The 15,744-nt window shown below is 47.3% G+C and overlaps 1 long non-coding RNA gene across 1 annotated transcript; it reads right to left on the bottom strand.

Annotated features, from left to right (window-relative positions):
- Positions 1-3,308: 3,308 nt before the first annotated feature.
- Positions 3,309-15,466, bottom strand: LOC144504799 (uncharacterized). Its single transcript, XR_013499700.1, has 4 exons — positions 15,444-15,466; positions 11,533-11,643; positions 8,239-8,290; positions 3,309-3,853 (listed from the first exon to the last, which is right to left on the bottom strand). It is a non-coding gene; the product is annotated as an uncharacterized LOC144504799 (long non-coding RNA).
- Between the last annotated feature and the right edge of the window lie 278 nt (positions 15,467-15,744).

The following is a 15,744-nucleotide window of genomic DNA, read 5'->3' as shown; positions in this document are numbered from 1 at the left end:
TTGGCTTGTCCATGAGGTGTAGATGGTGATATGTTGCGGCCATTAAGTTAGATGATTCCAGTAGACTTTGGAGCTATCCATGTTGGTTTTGCAGTCTACTGGAGACACTTGTTGGCTTGTCTCCAGAGGGAGAGATGATCTGGTTCTTTCTGCAGGGTTAACTGAAAAGGACTGTCCTGTTTCTTCCTGCCTGTTGAACTACTTGCCTGCACCAAGAAAGAGAAAGGTCCTTCTTGCTTTTCCGTTCATCTGCTTCTCACTGCTCATCAGCTGGTTTTTACCCCATGTACTCCTGGGAGGGGAAAGAGTCACATCTTGCATCCATCTCAGGACCTTTTACGTTTAAAAATAATGATTACGTTAAACCAAGCTTGGATTTTAAAGAATGAAGCTTTGAGAGAACGACATTGGAAAGGAGTCCGAAAAGGATCCCGGAGAAGTAAATACAAAGTTAATTGAGTATTAATGTCAACATATGGAAAAGAAGGGAAGTGCATTGTACAATTGATCCAGCACCTGGGAAGAACACAAAGGTTTGGAAAAGAGCAATTACTACAATCATATTGTTAAATTAGAAATGTGCAAGAGAGCTCGCAACAGCAAAAAAACATTGAAGTCAACATTTATTGATTGAGATATGTACTGAATATTTTTCAGTGATATAGGGTGGGATTTTTCAGCCATTCCCACTGGCAGGATCTTCTGGTCCCACCGAAGGCAACCCCCTCCGACCCCCGCAGCAGACTCCCCAGTGGCAGGATGGGTGTGCCATGCAAAACACCACAGACATTGGGCTAAACCTTACCAAAAAATGGCAGGGTATTGTTTCCAGCGAGAAAACCAGCATGTTTCTCTCCAGAGAAACAGGCCAGTTTTCTCTCCAGATCTTGCAATACTCTACCAAAAAAATCAAGGGGGCGTGTTTCACACCATCATACCGGGGGGCCTCACCACGCCAGCAAAATCCGACTATACAGACATCGGGGTGTCATCTTTGTGGGTGCCCTGACCATAATTTGAGTAAATCTCCCATCCAGCCCACAACTGAGGTCTCAGGGGCTCCCGCTCCCACCTCCTATTGGCGTCGGTGCTTCTCTATCACCCTCCCTGATCATCGGCGCCTCCCCCCATCCCCACCCTCACATCCCCACAGTCTGAGCCGGTACCCACCGCCACCACGTCCCCACCTCAAAAGGCCATCGCTGGCATCCCCAGCTCGTCCATCCGCTCCCATCCACCACCACATCCAAATGAATCCCCTCTGCACGAGGCTTCCACTGGGGACTGCCCCTTGGTGCCAGCCTGACAGTACCAACTTGTGCGAAGGGGGAGTGCCAGGGGACATTGCCAGCCCACTGATGGTCATGACTTTCTGCCCCGGGGGAGGGAGGGCTATAATTACCATTGTTATAAACTGTGCCGACATAACGGGTGTGAACTTGACGACGTCGTGGGTAAGAGGCGGGGAAGATCCGAAATTACAAACATGCTGACGGGAACTGCAACTTCTGTGTCCTGAGCCCCCGCTGGCATTCACACGGATGGCGAGCGTGGGCTCGAGATCGTCCCCAATGGTGGGACCGGGAAAAACCCACTAGTGGCCAATAGTGAGCCACCTCCACCACTCAAACACGTTTGGTGGTGGGGGGCGGGGGGGGCGGGGGGGTGGGGGGGGGGGGGGGGCGGTGGGGGGGGGGCTGTAAAATCCCATCCATAGACTGTGGCTTGTTGCTTGAAAACTGGAAGACTCATTACTTTGAGTTACACATCTGACTCTCCTGTTTAATGATAATTTCTTTGTTGTACTGTTATGATATCCTTCGCAAATTTCCTTTTATTCTAAAGGCACTGTTTGTCTGCATAATTGGCAATGTGAAGATAGAGGAATCTGAGCTCTTTCAAGAGAAAAGGGAACTGGGCGAATGAGTGAGCGTGCATATATAACCCTGTGACTCACACACTAGGGTGAGTATTTATGTTTGGCTGCATAAGCAGCTGCCTGTAACTTTTCTACTTACCTCCTCCAGAAACCATAATTAAAATCTCTATCCTTGCATGAACTTGGACAACAACCACGATGCGCTGAATTTCTTTTGAGCATTACCTTTTTTGTCAAGAAAACGACTATAGCTATTTTTACTCACCTTCTAGATGTTGAAAATAGATCTTGGAGTGGTCCACACCTACAACTCTGCCCACAGTCATTGTGCTGGCAGACTGCAGAATATTTTCCATACCGCATTTCTGATGAGTGAATAACTGTCCAGGAGTATTATACCATCAATATGAATGAGTCAATTTAACAACAAGCATAAACATTTTGAGTCGAGCAGCAGTTCTCAAAATTAGAGACTGGGAGGACTGGAAGGTTTGAATTATTAGGATAGGCTGGGACATTTTTCTCTGGAGCGTAGGAGGATGAGGGGTGACCTTATAGAGGTTTAACTTAAGTTTATTTATTAGTGTCACAAGTAGGCTTACATTAACACTGCAGTGAAGTTATTGTGAAAATCCCCTAGTTGCCACACTCTGCTGCCTGTTCGGGTACACTGAGGGAGAATTTAGCATGGCCAATGCATCTAGCCAGCTAGTTCCTTGGACTGTTGGGGGACACCGGATCACCCGGAGGAAACCCATAGAGTCACGGGGACAATATGCAGACTCCACACAGACTGTGACCCAAGCCAGGAATCGAACCCAGGTCCTTGGCGCTGTGAGGTAACAGTGCTAGCCACTGTGCCAATAAAATCATGAGGGGCATTGAAAAGGTGATTGGCCAAGATCTTTTCCCCAGGGCAGGGGAGTCCAAAACTAGAGGGCATTGGTTTAAAGTGAGAAGGGAAAAATTTAAAAGGGAGCTGAGGGGCAACTTGTTCACACAGAGGGTGGTGCGCATATGGAATGAGCTGCCAGAGGAGGTGGTAGAGGCAGGCACAATTACAACATTTAAAAGACATTTGGACAGGTACATGGATAGGAAAGGTTTAGAGGGATGTGGGCCAAACGCAGGCAAATGGGACTAGTTCAGTTTCGGAAACCTGGTGGGCATGGATGAGTAGGATCATAGGGCCTGTTTCAGTGCTGTATATCGCTCTGACTCTGACTCTAGAGAACCGTAAGCTGCTAAAAGTTACCAATGATCAGATGGAAAGGTCAACCCTTGTTTGAAGCTCAAACTGAAACGAGCTGACCCAGAAGCAGAGGCCAATATTTGCACAAAGAACTGGAAGTCAGCATGTTAGATTATTTTCAAACTTATTTGTCTTTGTATTCAATCCATAAAAGAGGTGACATATCGTGCTGAATTATTCAACCGGATTTACATGACACTGCGAAGTTGTCTATTTTCAATATTTCAGTATTTTCAGATAAGAAGCATTAGAATTTTAAAAACATAAGATTAAAGGAGAACCGGACTTTGTGATTAGAAATGTTTGATTTTATTCATTCATGAACATGGTACTTTAATCACTTTAAAATGCATTATCTTTATTTTGCTCTCTGTACATAATTTAACATGGAATTAAATATTTTAATTTATTTTTCGTGGTTTAGACTCTGCCTGCCCAGTACGCGTGCCACAGGCCGATTGGTTGAGGAGATGTTGGCCTCTTTGCAGAGATCCCGGATCCCCTATAGAGGGCGCCTCACTCGGTGACAGTGGGCGGGATTTTATGGCCTCGCTCGTCCCCAAACCGCCTTAGGTCAACAGACCTTCCCATTGTCCGCCCCTCACCCGCTCCGATTCCCATGACAGGCGGGGCGGTAGAATTCCGGTGCTTGAGTTGCCAAACAAAACCCTCTGGGCAGCTATGAACGCAATGAACAGTGAACTCCATGCAATAGCCACCAACTGTTAAGGAATGACAAAAAAGGAGTTAAATTGGAAATGAGCACAAAGGGTCTTTGGGACACACAATAATGTTTGAGTGATTAAATTAGTAGATGCTAAAGGCTCTGATCACTTCAGCAATTGATTGAATTAACCGCTTGAAACTTGGCACAGGTTCGATTCCCGGCTCGGGTCACTGTCTGTGCGGAGTCCGCACGTTCTCCCCGTGTCTGCGTGGGTTTCCTCCGGGTGCTCCGGTTTCCTCACACAGCCTGAAAGACGCGCTGGTTAGGTGCATTGGCCGTGCTAAATTCTCCCTCAGTGTACCTGAATAGGTGCCGGGGTGTGGCGACTAGGGGATTTTCGCAGTAACTTCATTGCAGTGTTAATGTAAGCCTACTTGTGACACTAATAAATAAATTAAAACTCGACTAAAACTGAACTCAAGTTGTTCTGGCCTCATGAACATCCCCGATGGTGGCTGCGTCTTCACCTTCCCAGGCTGCTAAGCTCCCAAGGTCCCTCCTTACAGCTCTCTGCCCCTCTACCTCACTTTCCTCCTTGAAAACATTATTTTACACCAAGTTTTTTGATTGTCTGATCCAATATTTCCTTATATAGCTCAGTGCCATATTTTTGTTTATATTATTCCTGTGAAGTATTTGGGGCAGTTTTCTACAGAAAAGGCTCCATGTAAATATAAGTTGTTGTTGTTGTTGCTATGCACGCTTACCGGGAACATTCTAAGGATAGTAACCAGAGCTTGATATATCCCTTCTAAGCCCAGGGCGACTGTCTGGAATCAGCTAACTCAGCACAGACAAGGGATTGTACCCACCAAGGACATTTTTTAAAATTAAACTATTGGCCCTTTAAATGGCAGCCATCCCAAAATCCAAACAAAGCAGTTGAAGTGCCTTCTCTGAAACTGCAGTAATGCCATGTGTAAACCTCAACTGCTTCTGGTTAATTATCTGTGAAAATAAGAAACAAAAGTGTCTGTGGTTGTGGATGATTACAAGTGATTAGTGGTTATTTAATTATGGGATTAAGGTGGAAACTCAGCAATAAAAATGATTCTCCACTCCAGTGCACATTTTTTCATATTTACAATGAGGAGAACAACCAGACAAGTGCATATAAATAAAGTTTAAAGTTAAAGTTCATTTATAAGTGTCACAAGTAGGTTGACATTAACACTGCAATGAGGTTATTGTGAAAATCCCCTAGTTGCCACACTCCGGCACCTGTGCGGGTACACTGAGGGAGAATTTAGCATGGCCAATGCGCCTAATCAGTACATCTTTTGGACCATGGGAGGAAACCGGAGCACCCGGAGGAAACCCACGCAGAAACGGGGAGAACGTGTAGACTCTGCATAGACAAGTGACCTAAGCCTGGAATCGAGCCTGGGTCCTTGGCGCCATGAGGCAGCAGTGCTAACCGCTGTAAATACTGCAGATATCTCTGATGTGTATTGTGCAGGGAGATTTTCCAGGCTTGTCGTGTGAACTTTAGCAACGAGAGGTTCAAAAATGAAAGCTGTTTTGTTAATGATCTGAAACTGATAGACTTTGTGGTTCATGAAGGGTACCAAGGCTGATTAAGATTTGTTTTCCATTGGGACTAAATTATGTCATCAAAGACTTATAAGACTTTTTTGTAAAGCCGCTCCTCCTTGACCTTCATATCAATGGCTTCACTGCCATTGTGAAGGGGAGGAAGGTGTGAGAGGAATACTTACAATTTCAATTAGTTCCCCAGAATTGTCTCCTGAAAAGATAGATTAATAATCCTTTATATTACCTTGTTTAAATATCTTTGATAATAGTCAGCTCAAGAAGGCTGGCATTTTGTACCTCTGCTTCCCTTCGCATTGCTCCAATAACACAGTAAAGTGTGTTCACAGCAATTCCATTAATTGCAGTGGGACCACCCCTTGCTAGCAGGCTAATTCTGAATTCATTCATCTCAAACATTGCATTGCTTGAGTACCCAGTGGCTGCAGATATTCTCCAGTATACAGCATCTAACATGCGAATGTGCCCATGTACACGAAGAGAGAGGTTGGAAATGTTTTCACCCCCAGCGCAACAGAAAGGACGGCGTGGTATTGCCATCCAGAGACGCAGGCTGATACTCTATGACATGGGTTCAAATCCTGCCAATGTGTAGTGCAATTTAAGTTCAATTAATACATCTGAAATTGAAATCTACTATCAGTAATAATGATCACCATAAAATTATCACCATAAAACTAAAGTTCCCGATGGTGGGAGTCCAGAACTAGGGATCATAGTTTAGAGAGTAAGAGGTAAACCTTTGAGAACTGAGTTGAGGAGAAATTTCTTCACTCAGGGAGTGGTGAATGTGTGGAATTCACTACCACAGAAAGTAGTTGTAGTCAAAACACTATGTGATTTCAAGAAGAAATTAGATATAGCTCTTGGGGCTAAAGGGATCAAGGGATAGTGGGGGAGGGAGGATCAGGATATTGAACTTGATGATCATAATGAATGGCAGATCAGACTCGAAGGGCCGAATGGCCTTCTTCAGCTTTTAGTTTCTATCTTCAATTTTTCCATCTGGTTCACAAGGAGATCGGCCATCCTTACTTGGTCTGGCCTACATGTGACTCCAGATCCACAGTAACGTGCCCTCTGAAATGGCCTATCAATCCACTCACTTCAAGGGCAATTTGCGATGGGCAACAAATGTAAAGTAAAGTTTATTTATTTATTAGTCACAAGTAAGGCTTACATTAACACCGCAATGAAGGGACTGTGAAATTCCCCTAGTCGCCACACTCCGGCACCTGTTTGGGTCAATGTATCTAACCAGCACGTCTTTCAGACTGCGGGAGGAAACTGGAGCACCCGGTGGAAACCCATGCAGACACAGGGAGAATGTGCAAACTCCACACAGACAGTGACCCAAGCGGGGAATCAAACCCGGGTCCCTGGTGCTGTGAGTCAGCAGTGCTAACCACTGTGCCATCATGCCGCCATGAAATAATGGAAAAAGGTTTATGAGCATATGCAATATGACTGTTGATGTCACACCAGTCACAGCATTTAAGAGGGAATTTGACAAATCTTTAAGGGAAAAGATGCAAGCGTACAATGGAAAACAATGGAATGAAATGAGAATAGGTAAGCAAGTCAAAAGGCCTCTTTTTCTGTTGCTATATACATTGGCAAGAAGAAGCTGGGCTGGAATTTTGTCGTTGAGGCGAGAAGCTCAAGCAGGGAAATTTCCTGACTCAGTCGACGTGCTCCGGGGAGCTAGGCCTGGGATTGACTTGGGCCTACTGACCAAGGAAACAGTTCAGATGTGACCATGGAAGTGTGATTGTTAAGGTGGGCTGGTTAGAAAGCCCTCCTTCATTCTATGGGTCATCACCCCTGTTGTATTAAAAGCAATGTGATCCTCTAGCCCTCACACCCGTTCACACTCCCCATGCTCCCTCCATGCCCCGACCATGGCCCTCTGCATCCTCCATGCTCACTCACCCAGTATACACTCTAAAATCACTGAGCCATATGATAAGTCTTGAAATCACCTACAAAAACACATTCACAAATCTTCATTGAAAAATAATTGCCATTCTTACAGCCCTATAAAAGCATGAATCACACTGAGCCATTAATGTCCGCTGATGTTCTTCAGGGAAAGAAATCTGCCAACCTTACCAGGTCTGGCCTACATGGGACTCCAGAGCCTCAACAATGTGGTTGACTCTCAACTGCCCTCTGAAATGGCCTAGCAAGACAGTCAGTTCAACAGCCAATAAATGCTGGCCTGCTAGAGACACCCATGTCCTACAAATGAATAAAATAAAAATTATGGTATCAATGAAAGAAGCTTCAGCCCTCTTCACATTTGTCCAGATAAACACTGACATTGTAAGAAGCAGTGCAAAGAATGAATAACTTATTTTAACCTAATTGGTTATTTGAACTTCTCCGACTTGAAATCCAGCTGAAATCCAGCTGATCAGAGCGATATTACACTGGGGGCAGCCTCTCTTATTTAAGAGTGAATCTCCTGCCACTCAGGGACAGGAAGTCCTGCCCTAGAGATCTGTCAGCCATTCAGATTGGTCGGATGCTCTGCAGTCTCAGCAGTACCAGGTCATACTGGTCATTACTGGGGCTATAGACAGTCCCAAAGAAGAAGTAAAGATGGATACTGGACTTAGATAATTCCAGGGATTTTGGGGTGGGCATGGCTGCGAGACCCCGGTGATGGGGGCTTTGTATTAAAGAGGTCAGCGGAGGTACCATCCTGAGGAGGTACCCCCAATTGCACAGCAACCCTGCCCAAATGGATGTCGTGCCCCCCTCCCCTCCCCCAACAAGTCGGTGGTGCGCTGGCCATGCATCTTATTTTAAATACCCCCCTACCTTCTGATACACCAGCAGGGGGCCGTAAAATTCATCCCATGTAGTTTGAAATCTGTGCATACAATGAAAGTAAAATTTAACATCAGCTGGGGCAGAAAATAAACACTAGCAAATCAGTCACCTATTAAACGTCATACTTAATTATTTTTCCCATTGGTTTTCATTTGAATTTTACCCCAATGTGTCCATATGCATAGATGTGTTTACACGCGTGTAAGAATATATGTAAGTTTTTGGGCGTACATGTACATACATTTGTGACATGGCAAGAAGCCATTAGGGCAAATAAGTACTTAAGACAGGGTAAAACATTTGGAACAACTTGCCACTGAGAATCATTGCATCCCTCGGCCCATCAGGTCTGCGCCAACTCAGAATATCGTACCCAGGCCCTCCCCCTTGCCCTATCCTCACACATTCCCCATGGCTAATCCATCTAACCTGCACATCTTGGGATACCAAGGAGCAATTTAGCATGGCCAATGCACCTAACCTGCACGTCTTTCAGGCTGTGAAAGGAAACTGGCGCACCCGGAAGGAACATAGAAACATAGAACAGTACAGCACAGAACAGGCCCTTCGGCTCACGATGTTGTGCCGAGCTTTATCTGAAACCAAGATCAAGCTATCCCACTCCCTATCATCCTGGTGTGCTCCATGTGCCTATCCAATAACCGCTTAAATGTTCCTGAACACACAGGCATGGGAAGAACGTGCAAACCCCATGTAGACTGTCACCCAAGGCCAGAATTGAACAACTGGAGTTGTGGGGCAGCAGTGCTAACCACTGTCCCACTGTGCTGCCCCTACTTTCGTCCAATTTTCCAAAAGATATGTAAGAGCAAGTTTCAAATTTTGCAGCACTTCTCACATGGAGGATAATGTCGCAAAGCACTTTAATACAACGAGATAAAAGATGAGAAGAGATGTGCAAATAGAGAAAGTTATCACATATGCTTACGAACGTTTCGAGACGTGACTACTATCTAATTACAGTACTGATATTTATTCATCCCCCTGCTTATTACGACACACCAAATATGTCCAGCTGATGTTGAAATTGAAAGGATTGATTCAGTACTCTAAACATTTAAAGATGTTATGCAAATGTATCAGTTTAAATGACATATTATTCATTTTAAATTATATATGATAAATTATACAGATTCAAGACTCTCAACCCACAACTATTTAGAAGTTGGATTGTCAGCACTGAACCAAGCCTGGTGCTACTTTGCAGGAATTTGCTGAAAAGACAATGGTGTCAGAATGACCTGTGCCTGTTGCTATTATTGTGAAAATTAGTCTGCAATGTGTGGTAAGGAAAAGATGTGCTTGAATTGCGAGTTGTCACAAGAGAGATGTGAATGATTTGCACCACAATGGTGCAAAATGAAAATGGCCACTCACCCAGAATATTCTGTGAGTTTCATCGAGTTTTTTTCATATTCATGTATGGGATGTGGGCATCGCTGCTAGACCAGCATTTATTGCCCATCCCTAATTGCCCTTCAGCTGGTGATCTGCCTCCTTGAACCACTGCAGCCTCTGAAGTGTAGGTATGACCGCAGTGTGGTGAGGGAGGGAATTCCAGGATTTTGACCAGCGACAGTGAAGGAACACTGTTATATGTCCAAGTCAGGGTGGTGAGTGGCTTGGAGGAGAATTTCCAGATGGTGGTTACCCAGTTATCTGCTGGTCTTGTTCTTCTAAATGGAAGTGGTTGTAGGTTTGGAAGGTGTTGCCTAAGGAATCTTGGTCAGTTCCTGCTGTGCATCTTGGAGATAGTACACACTGCTGCCACTGCTCATCGAGGGTGGAGGGGTTGAATGCTTGTGGAAGCGGTAGCATCAAGTGGACTGCTTCGTCCAGGATGGTGTCAAGCTTCTCGAGTGTTGTTGGAGCTACACTTATCCAGGTAAGTGGAGAGCACTCCATCACTCCTGATTAGTGTCTTGTAGGTGGTGAACGGGCTTTGGGGGAGTCAGAAGGTGAGTTATTTACCACAGGATTCCTGGCCTCTGACCTGCTCTTGTAGCCACAGTATTTATATGGCTAGTTCAGTTCAGTTTCTGGTCAATGGTGACCCCCAGCGTGTTGATAGCTGCTTAAACTCATCACAGAAATTTAAGTCTAGTAATTCATTCTGACAGTCTTCCATCTGGTGGGACGATGGTTTGCGCTGTGGTGGTCAATTCTGCATTAAATATTGTCTGGTGTGGCTCAGAAGCCGCACTTCAGCATGGCAACCTCTGCCAGATTTGCTGCAAAGGAAGACGGTGGGCTGAGAAGGTGGATAATATGCTGCCCCCTGGGCCTTCAACTGAGCTTTCCATTTCTGCTTGCCTTGGCTAATGTCCCTCCAAACAGTCAACCTCCGGAGGTCACGGCCGTCAATGGCTGTGTCCTCGTTGTATGCGTCTGTTTTTCAAATGAGATATTGAATCAAGGCCACATCTACCTTTTTGGATGGATGGAAAAGATCCTATGGAACTATAATTAATACTACAATATGCTTTTAACAATATGATAACTGTTAATGGTTGCCACTCAACCTCTCTGTGTGTGAAAGCGTGACGTCTCATTCCTTCGGGTAGTGCACTGTTGTTTGAGAGTTTTTAAAAACTGTTTTTTTCCCTCTTAACTCTCCATTCTGTCTCTTTCTCCCTCTTTTTATTTCTCTGACTGTACCTGATTTGACATTCAGATTACCCACTCTAATTTACCCTGGCTCACAGTCCTTTCAGTCAACCTTTCAAACCTTAAATCTGATGGATTAAGGAGATACACTGTTGGTCCCATTCATTCTTCTAGATCCCAGATGCACTGTTGCCCTGATCGCACTATTATCAGCTCATCAATTTACAGGACACATCAACTTGAGCTAAAGGATGCAGGGAATTGTCTAACTAATAACCAGCAAAACCCACTCCATTATCACTCATGTTTCAGGAGGTTTATAATGAGAAACACCATCCTGGCATTTGAATTAAGTTTATTTATTAGAGTCACAAGTAGGCTCACATTAACATGTAATGAAGTTACTGTGAACATCCCCTAGTCGCCACGTCCGGCACCTGTTCAGGTACACTGATGGAGAATTTAGCATGGCCAATACACCTTATCAGACTGTGGGAGCAAACCAGAGCACCCAGAGGAAACCCACGGAGACAACATGCAGACTCCGCACAGACAATGACCCAAGCCGGGAATCCAACCAGGGGTCCCTGGCGCTGTGAGGCAGCAGCGTCAACCATTGTGCCACAGTGCCGCCTCAGTAAATCTGACACTTACCTGGAAGAAGATCCAGAAAATCTGGGCATCTAAGGCGAATGTCAAGATGGGGGGATGTTGAATTCAGTGGAAATGATAGAAACTAGGAGCTGACACATGGGTGCTGGTGTCCTGAAAATTGAAGTAAAACAACTTTGGTATAAGATCAGCGAAAGACTTCTCTGTTCCAATGTAAAACAGGGGGCAGAATTCTCCTATTTTGAAACTAAATGCTGTGGCAAGAGTGAGAACATGAAGTGTTAGTCACTGTTGAAGCCGGTGGGCTATGGCCAAGATTTTCCATGCCCCCGCAGCGTATTTCATGGTGGAAGAGCCCGCCCGCCATTGGCCACCACAGTCAATGGGGTTTCCTGCTCTATGCATCCCTTGCTGTCGGGAAACTCGCGGCAGAGCTTCACCGTTGGCTGACCAGAAGATCCTGCTGGTGAGAACAACTGGAAAATCCCAGCCCAAATCTTCCAGCTCCAACTTCATTAATTATGCACCCAGGTGTTTTACACCGTATACCTGGTGGGGCAGGGCTGGATGGCACGTAGTCTGCCATTGATTCTGGTGGCCATATTGAAAAGGTGCCCAACATCACTGACCCACTATTGGGTCATAGGTGGCATGGTGGCTCGGTGGTTAGCACTGCTACTTCACAGCACCAGGGACCCGGGTTCGATTCCCAGTTTGGGTCGCTGTCTGTGTGGGGTTTGAACATTCTCCCCGTATCTGCACGGGTTTCCTCCAGGTGCCCCGGGTTCCTCCCACAGTCCAAAGATGTGCAGGTTAGGTGGATCAGCCAAGCTAAATTACCCCTTAGTGTCAGGGGGACTAGCTAGAGTAAATGCATAGGGTTATGGTGTTATGGGGATAGGGGCTGGGTAAGATTGTGGTCAGTGCAGACTCAATGGGTTGAATGGCCTCCTTCTGCACTGTAGAATTCTATGATTCTAAGATGGGCATTCTGAGAGCGAAGATGGATCTCCAGGAACAAGCTGAGTCTGGGAGATGGACTTACTCCCAGTTTGCATGCATTTAAATTGAATTAATGAACAGCCCACCCAACTTTATCAGCATTTCCCCTTTTACCACCGCGTTTGCCGATCCGGAACCGCGCCGTAATGGACCTGCTAAATAAAAGTCTGAATCGGGCGCTCCAGCTGCTGAAGAGGCGAGTTCAGAGCTTCCAACGGCTCTCTGACTCAGATCATTCTCTGGTTGTGGGGGGAGGGGATTGAGGCCAGGTCGTTGTCTGGGGGAGTGGGGGGAGGAAGGAGACGGGTAAGATGTATTTCAGGCAACGGGGGGGGGGGGGGGGGGGGGGCGGTAGCGGAGGGAGCTGGGGGGGGGGCAGATGGATCTCTGGCCGGGCGGGGAGGCAGATGGATCTCTGGTGGAAGGGGCAGATGGATCTCTGGTGGGAGGGACAGATGGATCTCTGGTGGGGGGGGGGTGGCAGATGGATCTCTGGTGGGGGCGCGGAGGGGGGCTGGGGGGTCCGCTGCCACTCTGCAGACGATTGGTGGAGGGAGGGGGGCAGGGGTGGCGATCGGTCTGGGTAGTGGGAGGGTGGATAAGGGGGACAGTGATGTGTGTGGGTAGTGGGGGTGGATAAGGGGGACAGTGATGTGTGTGGGTAGTGGGGTGGGTGGACAAGGGGGAACAGTGGTGTGTGTGGGTAGTGAGGGGGGATGGATAAGGGGGACAGTGATGTGTGTGGGTTGTGGGGGTGGATAAGGGGGATCGTGATGTGTGTGGGTAGTGGGGTGGGTGGACAAGGGGGAACAGTGGTGTGTGTGGGTAGTGAGGGGGGATGGATAAGGGGGACAGTGATGTGTGTGGGTAGTGGGGGTGGATAAGGGGAACAGTGGTGTGTGTGGGTAGTGGGGGGTGGATAAGGGGGACAGCGATGTGTGTGGGTAATAAGGGGGGGTGGATAAGGGGGACAGCGATGTGTGTGGGTAATGGGGGGTGGATAAGGGGGACAGTGATGTGTGTGGGTAGTGGGGGGGTGGATAAGGGGGACAGCGATGTGTGTGGGTAGTGAGGGGGGGTGGATAAGGGGGACAGTGATGTGTGTGGGTAGTGGGGGGGTGGATAAGGGGGTCAGCAATGTGTGTGGGTAGTGGGGGGTGGATAAGGGGGACAGTGATGTGTGTGGGTAGTGGGGGGTGGATAAGGGGGACAGTGATGTGTGTGGGTAGTGGGGGGTGGATAAGGGGGACAGTGATGTGTGTGGGTAGTGGGGGGTGGATAAGGGGGACAGCGATGTGTGTGGGTAGTGAGGGGGGTGGATAAGGGGGACAGCGATGTGTGTGGGTAGTGGGGGGGTGGATAAGGGGGACAGTGATGTGTGTGGGTAGTGGGGGGGTGGATAAGGGGGACAGTGATGTGTGTGGGTAGTGGGGGGGTGGATAAGGGGGACAGTGATGTGTGTGTGCACCATCGCTGCCGCTTTTCGCTCCCGGGCCGCTTTCTCCGCTTTCTGCGGTCCGGGAGCAATCTGACACGGGCGTGATTTTTCAAATTTTTTTCCAACTGCGCATGCGCAGTTCAGACCTCCAATCGTTTCGGCCGCGCTAAGCCCCGCCCACAGCATGAATGGGACTGGAGATGGCTGAGTGCGTATGGGGGCGCCTGAAAGCAGATTTCTAAGTCGGATCTGCATTACGCCCAGATTCGGCTCTTAGAATGAAAATGGTCAAATCGGGCCCACTGGGTACAGATAAAGTGGGTCCTGCAGACTCAGACACAGGTCCAGTTACTGCCATTCATCAAAGAGAATGTAAATCCTAAGGAGAAAGTGATGTTTCTTTCCCCTAATCCTTCCAATAGGAGGGTGGCACTTCTGTTGGTTGAGAGAGGAATTTGGTCCATGTCGATTAAACATTTGCACAACGGAATTCGAGAACAAAAACACTCTTCAGAATAGGACAAAAAAGGCATGACAAGAACTTGGGTCCACGTGCTACTGGAGTTAAATTGAGCCTCAGATAACAAGATACAGTGAAAGAAAAGTGAAAACTTGATCAGGACAGGATAAAATTGTGGCTGAAAGTAACCTGTGACCTTTATTCCTCTGTTGAACTGGGTGGGCGTATATAAAATGGGACTTCCACATTTGCAAGATTAACTAATTTGTCTCGGTCGCATTTTGTCCAGAGTTTCCACTTCCTACAACTGTACGAATAAACAGTGTTTTCACGATGCCCCGCCAGGAAGTGCTCTGTCGTGGTCAGTGGACAGACGTGCTTTGTCCCATACAGTAAACCCATTTTTTTCATGCCATGTGATTCACGTTTTCAAATATTGAAAGGCCTCGGAAGTTGGATGGGAACAGTATTGAAGGAGTGTCTGGTGGCACATTCCAGCTCCCAAGTGTGGTACTGCAGCACAGCAGAATTGGGGCTGTGATTCCCCCCAGACCAGAATTATACACTACCCTCCCCCCGAGGCACATTCTGAGATGGGTGGGAAGGGAGGGGGGTGTAAAATGACACAGACGGGATTCCCTTTGGGATCCCACCTGCCCCGGCCCAGGCGCAATTTCACGTGGGGCGAGCAGGGGCTCAGGTGGGGGTGCCCTGCCTCAATTTTTAAGGAGGCGGGCATGGCTCAGAGTAGGGTGGTACATTGAAAAATGAATGAGCCTCCATCTGGGGCAGGAAGGGGGGGAAGAGGGTCACCTCAGTCTGAAGGCCCCTTTACATTTGGGGCCCCATCTGCTCCAGGACCTGGGAGCTCCGGTCTCCTCCCCCCCCCCCCCCCCCACCACCCTGGGCTATCCCGCGACACTGAGATCACACCCCTCTCAACCCCCCCTCCCCTCCTCTCTGGGCGTCCCCTATCTCCCTGCCCCCAGGACCTCCAGGATTTCCCTCAAGTGGGGTCCCTGGGACTGAGGCTGAGGCATTGCACTGCAGTACCACTTCTGGCCACTCGAGCATTGTTGCTGGATGAGTTGTAGAGCTGTCGGCCAATCAGATTGTGAATCCAATAAATTATGAATTTTAAGTCGACTTCTGGCAGGGGAGTTCCTACGAATGGAAAGAAAAGGAAAATACTGCAGATGCTGGAAACCTGAAATAAACATAGAAAGTGCTGGAAATACTCAGCAGGCCGAGCTGAAAGGAACTGAACCCACCTCACAGATACTTTACTTGAATCACCAATGTCCAATTATTATCTTTCGACACATCTGCTCTCCATAAAACAGCAGCAACATAA

This window comes from Mustelus asterias, chromosome 15 (assembly GCF_964213995.1).
Source record: "Mustelus asterias chromosome 15, sMusAst1.hap1.1, whole genome shotgun sequence".
Lineage (NCBI taxonomy): Eukaryota > Metazoa > Chordata > Chondrichthyes > Carcharhiniformes > Triakidae > Mustelus > Mustelus asterias.
This window is presented reverse-complemented; position numbering and strand designations above follow the sequence as displayed.